At 44.5% G+C, this 15,115-nt stretch overlaps 1 long non-coding RNA gene across 1 annotated transcript in view; it reads right to left on the bottom strand.

The window, feature by feature from the left end:
• Positions 1-14,599, bottom strand: part of LOC104006906 (uncharacterized) — a 55,017-nt gene extending 40,418 nt beyond the window's left edge. The window contains exons 1-2 of the long non-coding RNA XR_680880.5: positions 14,501-14,599; positions 9,960-10,106 (exon numbers count right to left, since the gene is read on the bottom strand). This is a non-coding gene — a long non-coding RNA (uncharacterized LOC104006906). The remainder of the gene's footprint in view (positions 1-9,959; positions 10,107-14,500) is intronic.
• Positions 14,600-15,115: the final 516 nt, after the last annotated feature.

Here is a 15,115-nt window from a genome sequence, read left to right on the forward strand (position 1 = left end):
TGAGGTGGAACTTATACCCAAGGAGGTGAGAAAGAGGGTGGTTTCAGGTAGCACAAAGAACACAAGTAAGGTTGAAGGTGGAGGGGCTTCATCGAAACTTCAGTCAGGTCTCTGCTAAAACACCACTTTCTCAGAGCAGCCCAGCTCACAGGAGAGAGTGCCGCCCCTCACTCTCTACTCTTGCTCTGCTTAATTTGTCTCTGTAGCACTTATCACTCCCTAGAGTTGTATTATAAATTTCTCTGTCTATTGATTTATTTGTCTATTCACCATCTCTTCACTGATTACCTACTCTGGCAGACCTATTCTAGGCACTGGGATTATAGCACTGTATTAAACAAGTGCCTGCTCTTAGGGAACTTGTATTACAGTTAGGGTTGAAGAGAAAGACTGACAATGAGGAAATCAACAAGTAAATCCAATGTCTGTCAGATAACGATCGGTGCTCTAGGGAAAAAGCAGGAAAGGAGGGTAAGAGAAGACAGAACCTGGAGAGTGGGAATTTATCAGAATCATCAGGAAGAACTCGCTGAAAAGACAGCATGTGGACAGAGTGCTTCAGGAAGTGAGGGGAAGACACACGTGGCCATCTGGAACAGAACAGTGTTCCAGGCAGTACAGACAGCAAGTGCAAAGGCCCTGAGGCAGAAACATGCTAGGTGTGTTCCAGGAGCCATCGGGGGGCAGTGGACCAGGGAAGAGGAGGTGGAGAGTGAGGGTGATGAGGTCAGAACAACATTGAAGTGCCAGATCATACAGAGCTGTTTTAAAGACTTTGCCTTTATTTTTGAGTGAGATGGGAAATCATTGGTCGAGGGTCACAAGATAAAATATAGAATGCTCTGTAAATTTGAACTTCAAGTGGAAAATAGTTTTTTTAGTACAAGTATATCCCAAATATTACATGAAACATACTCACACTAAAAAAGTACTATTGTTTATCTGAAATTTGAATTCAATTGAGTGTCTTGTATTTTTATTTGCTAAATCTGGCAGCCTTCTATTGGAGGGTTTTGAGCAGACTGACAAAATTTGGCTTAGGTTTTATTTTTTTATTTTTTATTTTATAATACAATATTTTTGTTTTATTTTGACCCGTAAATAATCATCATTATGATTATTTACTACATACAGTTGGTGGTTTTCAGGTACAAAATCCTTTCTACCCAATCAGATTTTCTTCTTTTTTTTTTATTTTTATTATTATACTTTAAGTTTTAGGGTACATGTGCACAATGTGCAGGTTAGTTACATATGTATACATGTGCCATGCTGGTGCGCTGCACCCATTAACTCGTCATCTAGCATTAGGTATATCTCCCAATGCTATCCCTCCTCCCTCCCCCCACCCCACAACAGTCCCCAGAGTGTGATGTTCCCCTTCCTGTGTCCATGTGTTCTCATTGTTCAATTCCCACCTATGAGTGAGAATATGCAGTGTTTGGTTTTTTGTTCTTGCGGTAGTTTACTGAGAATGATGATTTCCAATTTCAACCATGTCCCTACAAAGGACATGAACTCATCATTTTTTATGGCTGCATAGTATTCCATGGTGTATATGTGCCACATTTTCTTAATCTAGTCTATCATTGTTGGACATTTGGGTTGGTTCCAAGTCTTTGCTATTGTGAATAGTGCTGCAATAAACATACGTGTGCATGTGTCTTTATAGCAGCATGATTTATATTCCTTTGGGTGTATACCCAGTAATGGGATGGCTGGGTCAAATGGTATTTCTAGTTCTAGATCCCTGAGGAATCGCCACACTGACTTCCACAATGGTTGAACTAGTTTACAGTCCCACCAACAGTGTAAAAATGTTCTTATTTCTCCACATCCTCTCCAGCACCTGTTGTTTCCTGACTTTTTAATGATCACCATTCTAACTGGTGTGAGATGGTATCTCATTGTGGTTTTGATTTGCATTTCTCTGATGGCCAGTGATGGTGAGCATTTTTTCATGTGTCTTTTAACTGCATAAATGTCTTCTTTTGAGAAGTGTCTGTTTATGTCCTTCGCCCACTTTTTGATGGGGTTGTTTGTTTTTTTTCTTGTAAATTTTTTGGAGTTCATTGTAGATTCTAGATATTAGCCCTTTGTCAGACGAGTAGGTTGCGAAAATTTTCTCCCATTTTGTAGGTTGCCTGTTCACTCTGATGGTAGTTTCTTTTGCTGTGCAGAAGCTCTTTAGTTTAATTAGATCCCATTTGTCAATTTTGGCTTTTGTTGCCATAGCTTTTTGTGTTTTAGACATGAAGTCCTTGCCCATGCCTATGTCCTGAATGGTAATGCCTAGGTTTTCTTCTAGGGTTTTTATGGTTTTAGGTCTAATGTTTAAGTCTTTAATCCATCTTGAATTGATTTTTGTATAAGGTGTAAGGAAGGGATCCAGTTTCAGCCTTCTACCTATGGCTAGCCAGTTTTCCCAGCACCATTTATTAAATAGGGAATCCTTTCCCCATTGGTTGTTTTTCTCAGGTTTGTCAAAGATCAGATAGTTGTAGATATGCGGCGTTATTTCTCAGGGCTCTGTCCTGTTCCATTGATCTATATCTCTGTTTTGGTACCAGTACCATGCTGTTTTGGTTACTGTAGCCTTGTAGTATAGTTTGAAGTCAGGTAGCATGATGCCTCCAGCTTTGTTCTTTTGGCTTAGGATTGACTTGGCAATGCAGGCTCTTTTTTGGTTCCATATGAACTTGAAAGTAGTTTTTTCCAATTCTGTGAAGAAAGTCATTGTTAGCATGATGGGGATGGCATTGAATCTGTAAATTACCTTGGGCAGTATGGCCATTTTCACGATATTGATTCTTCCTACCCATGAGCATGGAGTGTTCTTCCATTTGTTTGTATCCTCTTTAATTTCATTGAGCAGTGGTTTGTAGTTCTCCTTGAAGAGGTCCTTCACGTCCCTTGTAAGGTGGATTCCTAGGTATTTTATTCTCTTTGAAGCAATTGTGAATGGAAGTTCACTCATGATTTGGCTCTCTGTTTGTCTGTTATTGGTGTATAAGAATGCTTGTGATTTTTGTACATTGATTTTGTATCCTGAGACTTTGCTGAAGTTGCTTATCAGCTTAAGGAGATTTTGGGCTTAGACGATGGGGTTTTCTAGATATACAATCATGTCGTCTGCAAACAGGGACAATTTGACTTCCTCTTTTCCTAATTGAATACCCTTTATTTCCTTCTCCTGCCTCATTGCCCTGGCCAGAACTTCCAACACTATGTTGAATAGGAGTGGTGAGAGAGGGCATCCCTGTCTTGTGCCAGTTTTCAAAGGGAATGCTTCCAGTTTTTGCCCATTCAGTATGATATTGGCTGTGGGTTTGTCATAGATAGCTCTTATTATTTTGAGATATGTCCCATCAATACCTAATTTATTGAGAGTTTTTAGCATGAAGGGTTGTTGAATTTTGTCAAAGGCCTTTTCTGCATCTATTGAGATAATCATGTGGTTTTTGTCTTTGGTTCTGTTTATATGCTGGATTACATTTATTGATTTGTGTATATTGAACCAGCCTTGTATCCCAGGGATGAAGCCCACTTGATCATGGTGGATAAGCTTTTTGATGTGCTGCCAGATTCGGTTTGCCAGTATTTTATTGAGGATTTTTGCATCAATGTTCATCAAGGATATTGGTCTAAAATTCTCTTTTTTGGTTGTGTCTCTGCCCGGCTTTGGTATCAGGATGATGCTGGCCTCATAAAATGAGTTAGGGAGGATTCCCTCCTTTTCTATTGATTGGAATAGTTTCAGAAGGAATGGTACCAGTTCCTCCTTGTACCTCTGGTAGAATTCGACTGTGAATCCATCTGGTCCTGGACTCTTTTTGGTTGGTAAGCTATTGATTATTGCCACAATTTCAGCTCCTGTTATTGGTCTATTCAGAGATTCAACTTCTTCCTGGTTTAGTCTTGGGAGAGTGTATGTGTTGAGGAATTTATCCATTTCTTCTAGATTTTCTAGTTTATTTGAGTAGAGGTGTTTGTAGTATTCTCTGATGGTAGTTTGTATTTCTGTGGGATCAGTGGTGATATCCCCTTTATCATTTTTTATTGCATCTATTTGATTCTTCTCTCTTTTTTTCTTGATTAGTCTTGCTAGTGGTCTATCAATTTTGTTGATCCTTTCAAAAAAACCAGCTCCTGGATTCATTAATTTTTTGAAGGGTTTTTTGTGTCTCTATTTCCTTCAGTTCTGCTCTGATTTTAGTTATTTCTTGCCTTCTGCTAGCTTTTGAATGTGTTTGCTCTTGCTTTTCTAGTTCTTTTAATTGTGATGTTAGGGTGTCAATTTTGGATCTTTCCTGCTTTCTCTTGTGGGCATTTAGTGCTATAAATTTCCCTCTACACACTGCTTTGAATGTGTCCCAGAGATTCTGGTATATTGTGTCTTTGTTCTCACTGGTTTCAAAGAACATCTTTATTTCTGCCTTCATTTCGTTATGTACCCAGTAGTCATTCAGGAGCAGGTTGTTCAGTTTCCATGTAGCTGAGCGGTTTTGAGTGAGTTTCTCAATCCTGAGTTCTAGTTTGATTGCACTGTGGTCTGAGAGATAGTTTGTTATAATTTCTGTTCTTTTACATTTGCTGAGGAGAGCTTTACTTCCAAGTGTGTGGTCAATTTTGGAATAGGTGTGGTGTGGTGCTGAAAAAAATGTATATTCTGTTGATTTGGGGTGGAGAGTTCTGTAGATGTCTATTAGGTCCGCTTGGTGCAGAGCTGAGTTCAATTCCTGGGTATCCTTGTTGATTTTCTGTCTCGTTGATCCGTCTATTGTTGACAGTGGGATGTTAAAGTCTCCCATTATTATTGTGTGGGAGTCTAAGTCTCTTTGTAGGTCACTCAGGACTTGCTTTATGAATCTGGGTGCTCATGTATTGGGTGCGTATATATTTAGGATAGTTAGCTCTTCTTGTTGAATTGATCCCTTTACCATTATGTAATGGCCTTCTTTGTCTCTTTTGATCTTTGTTGGTTTAAAGTCTGTTTTATCAGAGAATAGGATTGCAACCCCTGCCTTTTTTTGTTTTCCATTTGCTTGGTAGATCTTCCCCCATCCTTTTATTTTGAGCCTATGTGAGTCTCTGCATGTGAGGTGGGTTTCCTGAATACAACATACTGATGGGTCTTGACTCTTTATCTAATTTGCCAGTCTGTGTCTTTTAATTGCAGCATTTAGTCCATTTACATTTAAAGTTAATATTGTTATGTGTGAATTTGAACCTGCCATTATGATGTTAGCTGGCTATTTTGCTTGTTAGATCATGCAGTTTCTTCCTAGTCTTGATGGTCTTTACATTTTGGCATGATTTTGCAGCGGCTGGTACCGGTTTTTCCTTTCCATGTTTAGTGCTTCCTTCAGGAGCTCTTTTAGGGCAGGTCTGGTGGTGACAAAATCTCTCAGCATTTGCTTGTCTGTAAAGGATTTTATTTCTCCTTCACTTATGAAGCTTAGTTTGGCTGGATATGAAATTCTGGGTTGAAAATTCTTTGCTTTAAGAATGTTGAATATTGACCCCCACTCTCTTCTGGCTTGTAGAGTTTCTGCCGAGAGATCCGCTGTTAGTCTGATGGGCTTCCCTTTGTGGGTAACCTGACCTTTCTTTCTGGTTGCCCTTAACACTTTTTCCTTCATTTCAACTTTGGTGAATCTGACAATTATGTGTCTTGGAGTTGCTCTTCTCGCGGAGTATCTTTGTGGCGTTCTCTGTATTTCCTGAATCTGAATGTTGGCCTGCCTTCCTAGATGGGGGAAGTTCTCCTGGATAATATCCTGCAGAGTGTTTTCCAACTTGGTTCCATTCTCCCCGTCACTTTCAGGTACACCAATCAGATGTAGATTTGGTCTTTTGACATAGTCCCATATTTCTTGGAGGCTTTGTTCATTTCTTTTTATTCTTTTTTCTCTAAACTTCCCTTCTCGCTTCATTTCATTCATTTCATCTTCCATCACTGGTACCCTTTCTTCCAGTTGATCGCATCTGCTCCTCAGGCTTCTGCATTCTTCACATAGTTCTCGTGCCTTGGCTTTCAGCTCCATCAGGTCCTCTAAGCACTTCTCTGTATTGGTTATTCTAGCTATACATTCGTCTAAATTTTTTTCAAAGTTTTTAACTTCTTTGCCTTTGATTTGAATTTCCTCCTGTAGCTCGTAGTTTGATCGTCTGAAGCCTTCTTCTCTCAACTCATCAAAGTCATTCTCCATCCAGCTTTCTTCCATTGCTGGTGAGGAACAAAGGAGGAGAGGTGCTCTGCTTTTTAGAGTTTCCAGTTTTTCTGCTCTGTTTTTTCCCCATCTTTGTGGTTTTATCTACTTTTGGTCTTTGATGATGGTGTTGTACAGATGGGTTTTTGGTGTGGATGTCCTTTCTGTTTGTTAGTTTTCCTTCTAACAGACAGGACCCTCAGCTGCAGGTCTGTTGGAGTTTGCTAGAGGTCCACTCCAGACCCTGTTTGCCTGGGTATCAGCGGCGGTGTCTGCAGAACAGTGGTTTTTCATGAACCGCGAATGCTGCTGTCTGATTGTTCCTCTGGAAGTTTTGTCTCAGAGGAGTACCCAGCTGTATGAGTTGTCAGTCTGCCCCTACTGGGGGGTGCCTCCCAGTTAGGCTGCTCAGGGGTCAGGGGTCAGGGACCCATTTGAGGAGGCAGTCTGCCCATTCTCAGATCTCCAGCTGCATGCTGGGAGAACCACTGCTCTCTTCAAAGCTGTCAGACAGGGACATTTAATTCTGCAGAGGTTACTGCTGTCTTTTCGTTTGTCTGTGCCCTGCCCCCAGAAGTGAAGCCTACAGAGGCAGGCAGGCCTCCTTGAGCTGTGGTGGGGTCCACCCAGTTGGAGCTTTCTGGCTGCTTTGTTTACCTAAGCAAGCCTGGGCAATGGTGGGCGCCCCTCCCCCAGCCTCACTGCCACCTTGCCGTTTAATCTCAGACTGCTGTGCTAGCAATCAGCGAGACTCCCTGGGCGTAGGACCCTCTGAGCCAGGTGTGGGATATAATCTCCTGGTGCGCCGTTTTTTAAGCCCGTCGGAAAAGCGCAGTATTCGAGTGGGAGTGACCCGATTTTCCAGGTGCCATCTGTCACCCCTTTCTTTGACTAGGAAAGGGAACTCCCTGACCCCTTGTGCTTACCAAGTGAGGCAGTGCCTCACCCTGCTTCCGATCGCGCACGGTGCACTGCACCCACTGACCTGCGCCCACTGTCTGGCACTTCCTAGTGAGATGAACCCAGTACCTCAGATGGAAATGTAGAAATCACCCTACTTCTGCTTCACCCATGCTGGGAGCTGTAGACCGGAGCTGTTCCTATTCGGCCATCTTGGCTCCTCCCCCTGGCTTGGGTTTTAAACAGGATTGGTCTGGTTGCTGAAGTAAGAATAGACAGTAGGGGGGTCAAAGTAGAAGCAGTGAGACCCCTTAGGAGACTATTACATAATCCAAGATGTTGAGGTCTTTCCCAATGCTGAGGGAGGGAAGGAAGGAAGGAAAGAAGGGGAGGGAGGGAGGGAAGGTACTTCAGCTTGAGTAGAGTGTGGAGCAAAACTTAAAGTGGGCCAAGGGGAATTATTGCTGGAAATGTCCTTTGAGGCCAGATCAGGGCAGGCTTTTAATGCCACACAAGAGATTTGTACTTCATGTTTTAGGACATGGAAAGCCCTTAGAGGTTTTGGAGAAGGTGAATACCGTCAGACGTGGTCTTAGAAGGACACTCCGCTACCACTATGTTAAAGACGGTAGATAGCAGAGACAGGGAAACCAGTTCCAGGGCTGCACAATCTCTGGTTTAGAGATGCTGAGGCCTGAACATGTGCAGGGCCTGCGAGCTTGCTCTTCATTAACCCTAGAAAGATGTTCGTCTTTATCAATAACCCCAGTACCAAAAGTATTAAATGTATCTGGGCTCCTGAAATGAAAAACAAAACAGGTAGAGATTAACACTTCTCAAAAACTCATTGATCTAAGAAATGAGAAGAACTGCTCCTTCTTGCACTCAACCCTCCACGGAAATATGCACACCCATGTGCACACCTGAAACTCTTTGTGCCCCACACATGCCAGTGTGCTCACAGATAAGTCATCAGAAATGGAGGAACAGAGGTGATTTTCATGAAACTATTTGATGATGACCCATCCCAAACCCCTGTTTGAAACCCTCCAGCAGATTCACCCAAGACTAGAGAATGCTCAGTGGTCTAACTCCTGCACAGGGGCTTTGGTAGCAGCACCACCAGTGCCCACTTCAGGGCATTTGCCATGTGAGGGGGGCTCACCATTCTTCACATTCTGGGAGAGGCCTTCGACTATGGCAGCCTCCTCACCTCTCCCCACCTGCCTCTCCTACTCTGCCCAGAAGAGGAGAAAAGATCTATCTCATTGGTGAGTTTGTGAGGGAAAAAACAAGGCTCCTTGGCTCAGCCTCTTCTCTCCTTCCTGGAGGCACCATTTCTTCCCCTTCATATGCCCCCAGTACCAGCAGCTGTCAGCTGCGCCAGGGCCTAGGCAGGTAGGTCTAACTCGAAAGCGAGGTATTAGCAAGGCTGCATGGCCACAGCTGCGATGCTGCATTTTCCAGCCCAGTGTTACCAGTAAAAGACACAGTATTTTGCTCTGCATCTTTCTGGGTCCACTATTCTTCTCTTAATTGGTTCTAAACTCAGGAAAGGAAGAGAGAGCTGCTCTTTCACCCCTTTATATAAGTAGGGCAAAGGCTAAGTTGCTGTAACAGTGGCCCAAGAGGTCAGTGGCTTAAATAAGACAGAAGTGTGTTTGCCTCACACACAGCAGAGGTGAGCAGTCTAGACTGGTGGCAGGTTCCACTTCACACACTCTTTGGGGACCCAGGTTCTCCATCTCAGGTCCTGGCATCCCCAGTGTTAGCCTCACAGGCATGACGAAGGCTGGGTCACACTGCCCATCCGTCCCAGCCCACAGGAAGGGAGATGAAAGGATAGAGGAGCAAGCGCCCAGTGTCGTAAGGCCATGGCCTAGAGGTGGTACGTGTCACTTCCACATCCCTTCAAACCCAGTACTACGGCCAAAGCTGCCTGTGAGGACAAAGGACGTCTCTAGCTCGGTGGCTCCACCCGCCCACCCACTCCACCTCTCATTTCTTCAGATGATTCACTGATTCCAGCATTCACCGTGTCCTTTCACAAGACAGAATAATAACATCCACATAGCTGCACAATGCCGGGCTGGATGGAGCATCATTGAAGAGCATGGTCATTCTTGGACAATGTCATTATGAGGAAGCAGCTCCTTCATCCTGCCCCTTCTCAATGGGGCTTCACGGGGCTCTTCCTGATCATTCTACGGGGCAAAGAAGCTGAGTTTTCACCACCTAGCAGCCATGAGTGGGAGCCAGGTCTCAGCCATGAGTGGGAGCCAGGTCTCAGCCTTGCCTGACACATAGAAGGCACTTGGCGATATGTGGAGCACTGAATAAATGAGTGGGTGGGTGGGTGGGTGTGGGATCAGTCCTCTTCCCAGGCTGATGCTTGCTCTTGTGGGCTATGCCAAATCACTGTGCCTCTTCGGAAGCAGGCCATCCCTGGGTAGGAACACTCTGAGGCATGGCCAGCAAGAAATAAGACCAGAGAAAGCATGGTCAAATAAGCACAGATAAATAAATAAATGAAAAATTTAAAAACCTTAGCTCTTTGTTTTCTTTGTTGTGGAGAGCCCTGCCATAAAAATGACACTGGGCTTATTCTCTCCAGTATCTACATGTTTTAGAAAATCCCCTTTCTGAAGTCTTTTCTGTCTGATGTTGGCTATTTCTCTGAGATTTATGTCATAAAGGCAGACAAACAACAAGGGTCTGTCTGTGCCTCATGGTGGAGAGTGTGTCTGTGTGCACAGGCAGGCCCCGGGTGGGCTGGTTATCAACCTGCCGGGGATGCAGCCCTGACTAAGCTGGCATTTTGATTGCAGCCGCCGAGAGAGAACTCACCATTTGTTGACTAGAGATTGAGATTTTCCAGTCCTCAACTAGGACAAACCAAGATGCTCTTGTAGCATGCTGAGCTTCACTGACAAGTTCCATGCCCCAGTTTTCCGTCTTATGAAAGAAGGTCAGGTACCAATTCACCATGTAGAGCTGTTTTGAAGAAAAATTAAATAAAAAGACATGGCAGGTAACTCCAATCTCCCAGGCCCCGCTTGAGGTCTGCCTCATTCCTTTCATTCTTTTACCCTATGTGACCCCATTTTTTATGCTACTGATCTATCAAAGCAGCTGAGATCCCATAAGAAGAATAATCCCACCTTCTGAGCTACCATCCAAAGAAGTTCATGGAGTGCACGGTGTTAGGAGGATCCCAAAAGGCTGTAAATTCATAGGTCTGACTTCTTGGTAATGTCCTTTAACAGACTTTTAAAACCTCCCTCTTACAAAAGAACTTGTCTTAGTGAGCAGGTAAGAAGCCTGAGGAAGAAAGGAGATTTCAGTGGAATTGATTTCATCTTCCTAAGTACCCCTGGAGTCCAAAGATCAAGCCACAAGTGCTACAAAGTAAAAGGTAGCATTACCTTGCATTTGGAGACACTCTCATCCTGCCGTGAATCAGAAAGAAGGTAAGGAGGGAGGGAAGGAAGGAAGGGAAGTGAGGAACAAAAGAAGGGAGGAAAGAAGGAAGGAAGGAAGGAAAGAGAGGGAGGGAGGGAGGAAAGGCAGGCAGGCAGGCAGGCAGGCAGGCAGGAAGGAAGGAGAGGGAGGATTTTATTTCTCTGTTCCCACTGGCCTCTTCTTCAGGGCAGACTTTGCTGCAGCCTTCTCCAGCTCAGGCACTGACACTGGCTTAGCTGGGCCCTAACACTTGGCTGCTGGGTGCCCCAGAGGATTTAGAAGGCAAAGGGCCCTCTCCCTCCTCTAACTCGCCCTCAGGCTATGGGTCCAGAGAGCATTACCACCAAGGAGGAAAAAGAGAAATTTGGGGAACCCGAGAGACTGAGATCGCTGAAATCTGAGACCAGAATGCTTATGACCTCTGCTTGTTTGTTGTAAGTGCCTGAGCACAGGCTCTCCACTTGCTGTGAAAGGCCATATTTATCTCCTCAGAAGGCAAACATTGTGTACCTAACCAAGAGAGAATTTTCTTCTTAACACAGTTCTGCAGGAGGAAGCCAACCTCTCCCTCTGAGAGGTCTGAGTATTGTGCGTCGAGTACTCTCCCGAACCCTTCTGCTCCTCATCCATTGCAAACAGCCCTGAGCAGCATCAGATTTGAAACTGACCCCTCAAGTTTCTGGTTCTCCCAGCTGTTTCGGGGCCAGGGTCAGGGAACAACATGTTTCTCACCCCACCCCAGAATGGGCCCACTCTAGATGGAGAGGCAGACAGACAAAGCCCCTTAGGTGTAGTACGGTGGTTCTTAGGCTCTGCGGCATATCAGAATCACCAGAGGAAAAGTTTACCACCCTGACAACCAGGCCATCCCAGACCAACTAAGCCAGGATCTCTAGGGCTGGGACTAGTCCCCCCAGGTTCACACAGGAAGTCTCCTTAGATGTTTTTCAAGGTATGGATATCCCATCGCAGTAACAAAGAGAACTAGCAATGGGATGACTGCACATCTTCATTCTGTCTCCCCTCCTGAGCCCTCTCCCAGCAACAGCTGAGGCCCCTGGCGTCCTCAGGCACTGGCCAGCCAATAATTTGGGATTGGAAACACTGATCTAGTAAGACAATAATAATGTTAATAACAACTGCCATGTGCTCTGAACCTGGCATTCTAGGAAGAGCCTTTACAAATAGCAGCAAAATCAATCTTCTAAAAACTTTAGACAGTGCTCTCCCAGTTTGGGAAACAATCTCCAGGAAGTTAACTGACTGCCATGTCACACAGCTATTAAATAAAAGTGCCAGAATTCCAACTCAGCTCAACTGCACCCATGGTCTGAGCTTTTTAACCATTTTGCCTCAAATGTCCCATATTTTCTTTATTGATATCCAATGACCTGAACCTACCATTTTCCAAAAGTCAGTTCTCAAAAACAAAAAACAAAGAAGCAAAAAAAAAAAAAAAAACAAGCAGAAGTTAGGAGAGAAACATGGAGCGGGTTCTCCCTTACAGCCTCCAGTAGGAGCCAACCCTGCCAATACCTTGATTTTGAACTTCTGGGCTCCACTACTACGAGGCCACAACAAACAAACAAAAAAACAGTTTACCAAAAGCTAATTTGCTAACTTATCAAGTTATCAAAAATGTCCACAAACCATCTACAGAGATTATAGCCATATTGGTGCACAGGTGGTTTCAACAGATTTTGGAGATTTTTGCCCCAATATTTAGTTTTGATATCTCCAGCCTGTAGAGAGATAGGCAGAGGCCTTGGCCCTCCACAGCAACAGCCTTCTGCTGCTGAGGCTGGCTCCACAGCATGTCTGTCCTGCTTCATCTGCTCAAATGCCCCCAACCCCAACCCCAGCTCTTGGCCACACTAAGAAAGGAAGAAGATGAGAGAGAGAGGTTCCTCTAAACAGGGTCACAGAGCAATGCCACTCAAGCCAGCTCTCCTAGACTTAGAAGAAGTTTTTTTCTCTGTCAGTTTGAGGTAAGCCAGTTCTTCATTAAATTGATTTTCAATGAATTGACAAGAACCCTCCAGTTGAAACCCCTATGCGCTATTGTGGCATCCTGTCACTGCCTAAGGTGAGTATTTATTATGCTGAACTATAAATGCTTCTTTACTTCCCTCCTGCTTCTTTACTTCCCTCCTGCTGTGACCTTGAGGGCAGGGACCCCTCCATCCCCACCCTTTCACTTTTGTATCTCCATTACCTGACACAGTAGCTCCCTTATTGTTAGGAACCATAAAAAGTATCATTCAAATCAGGAATGAGAGTGAGAGTGGGGGCTAACTCGATGGGATACTAGGACAACTGGCATAAACCAAGGCTGTCCTGAGAAATACAGAGCAGGATCACTCACCTTGTAGTAGACACTCCAGTGCTGGTTGGATTCATTAAATCAAGAACCTTGCATTATATGAACCAGCTCGTTGAGTGAAGGTGCTTGTCCCACATCTACTCTCAATGCCTGGTGCCACTGAAGGGCACCTGGCATGGAGCAAGCACTCCATAGATACCTTTTGAACTGAACTAATGCACCTTATTAAAACACTTATGTAGTTGGCGTCAAGGATGGTGTTGTGGGTTACACTGTGTTCCCCCAAAAGATAGGTTCACGTCCTAACTCCTGGTGATGATGATGTGACCTTATTTGAAAATAGAGTCTTTGCAGATGTAATTAAGGTAACGTGAGCTTGTATTAATCTAGGATGAATCCGAATCCAATGAAGGATATCCTTACAAGAAGACAGGCATTAGACATAGGCACACAGCAGAGAATACTGGGTGAAGACCGGCAGATGTGGGGGTGATGGATCTCCAAGACAAAGAACACCAAGGATTGCCAGCAACCAGCAGAAGTTAGGAGAGAGACATGGAGCAGGTTCTCCCTTACAGCCTCCAGTAGGAACCAACCCTGCCAACACCTTGATTTTGAACTTCTGGCCTCGACTACTGTGAAAGAATCAATTCCTATTGTGTCGAGCCATCCAGTTTGTGGTAACTTGTTACAGCAGCCACAGGAAACGAATACAGATAACACATTTTCATTGTGAATAAGAATAGAAACGGAAGTACAAACATTGTAACCTGACATACACAGTGCTTCCTCCTTCCCCAGCCCCCTCCCTAGCCTCATTTCCTACTCTGCTCTCCTGGGCACCCTCTACTCCAGCCGTGTGGACCTGTTCACCATTCCAAGGGCATGCTTTGCCATCTCATAATTCTGTGCCTTTACCTAGGTTGTTTCCTCTGTACTTACTTTTCTTCCTTTCTTTCTTTCTTTCTCTCTCCTTTTTTTTTTTTTTTGATAGGGTTTCACTCAGGCTGGAGTGTAGTGGTGCAGTCTCAGCTCATTGCAACCTCTGCCTCCTGGGCTCAAGCAATTCTCCTGCGTCAGCCTCCTGAGTAACTGGGACTACAGGCACACACCACTGCGCCTGGCTAATTTTTGTATTTTTTTTTTTTTTTTTAGAGACAGGGTTTCACCATGTTGCCCAGGCTGGTCTCAAACTCCTGAGCTCAAGTGATCTGCCCACCTTGACCTCCCAAAGTGCAGGAATTAGAGGTGTGAACCACTGGACCCAGGCTGCACTTGTCTTTCAAGTCTTAGTTTAACAGCTAACTCCTCTAGAATCCTTCTCTGGCCCTCTCAGGAATAACGATGAGCTCCCTTGAGTGAAGTCCTACAGACTGTTCCTATCTCTTTCCTGGTGTCCCTTACAATTATCTTTATTCTTGGGTATTCCCCTTTCGGGGGCTGAGCCCTTCCAGGAGCTATGCCTCACTTCTCTCTGAATCCATGGTGAGTAACACATTGCTTAGCATGAAGTAGGGACATTGTATTAGTCCATTTTCATACTGCTATAAAGAACTACCTGAGACTACGTAACATATGAAGAAAAGAGGTTTAATTGACTCACAGTTCAGCGTGGCTGGGGAGGCCTCAGGAAACTTAAAATCATGGCAGAAGGCAAAGGGAAAGCAAGACATGTCTTACATGGCAGCAGGAAAGAGAGAATGAAGGGGGAAGTGCCACACTTTTAAACCATCAGATCTTGTGAGAACTCACTCACTATCACGAGAACAGCTGGGGGAAATCCACCCCCATGATTCAATCACCTCCCACCAGGTCTCTCCCCTGACATGTGGGGATTACAATTTGACATGAGATTTGGGTGGGGACACAGAACCAAACCATATCAGCCATTGTACGAATTCAAGTGACAGGTAGGAGAAACTTGAATCTAGGGAGATGCGTGAGCTCAGCAAGTAGACAACAGAGTGCGCAGCTGGTTGAGGCTGGAAGATAAGGCTAAGAAAGCAGGTTGGAGCCAGACTGTGAAGAGTCTGAGAAGCTGTGACGACGAGTTTAGACCTTATTCTGTAGACTTCTAAGAGCCTGGGAGGTTTTTCATCCGTGGCCTGATGGGACATGTGCTGTGGAACTTTATGGTAGCATAGCAGACAGGCCAGAGCGCAACATGTGTACAGGTTGAAAAGCTCGGCTGGAAGGCATTTGCCCTTCCAGGCAAGGG

This window comes from Pan troglodytes, chromosome 5, assembly GCF_028858775.2.
Source record: "Pan troglodytes isolate AG18354 chromosome 5, NHGRI_mPanTro3-v2.0_pri, whole genome shotgun sequence".
Taxonomy (NCBI): domain Eukaryota; kingdom Metazoa; phylum Chordata; class Mammalia; order Primates; family Hominidae; genus Pan; species Pan troglodytes.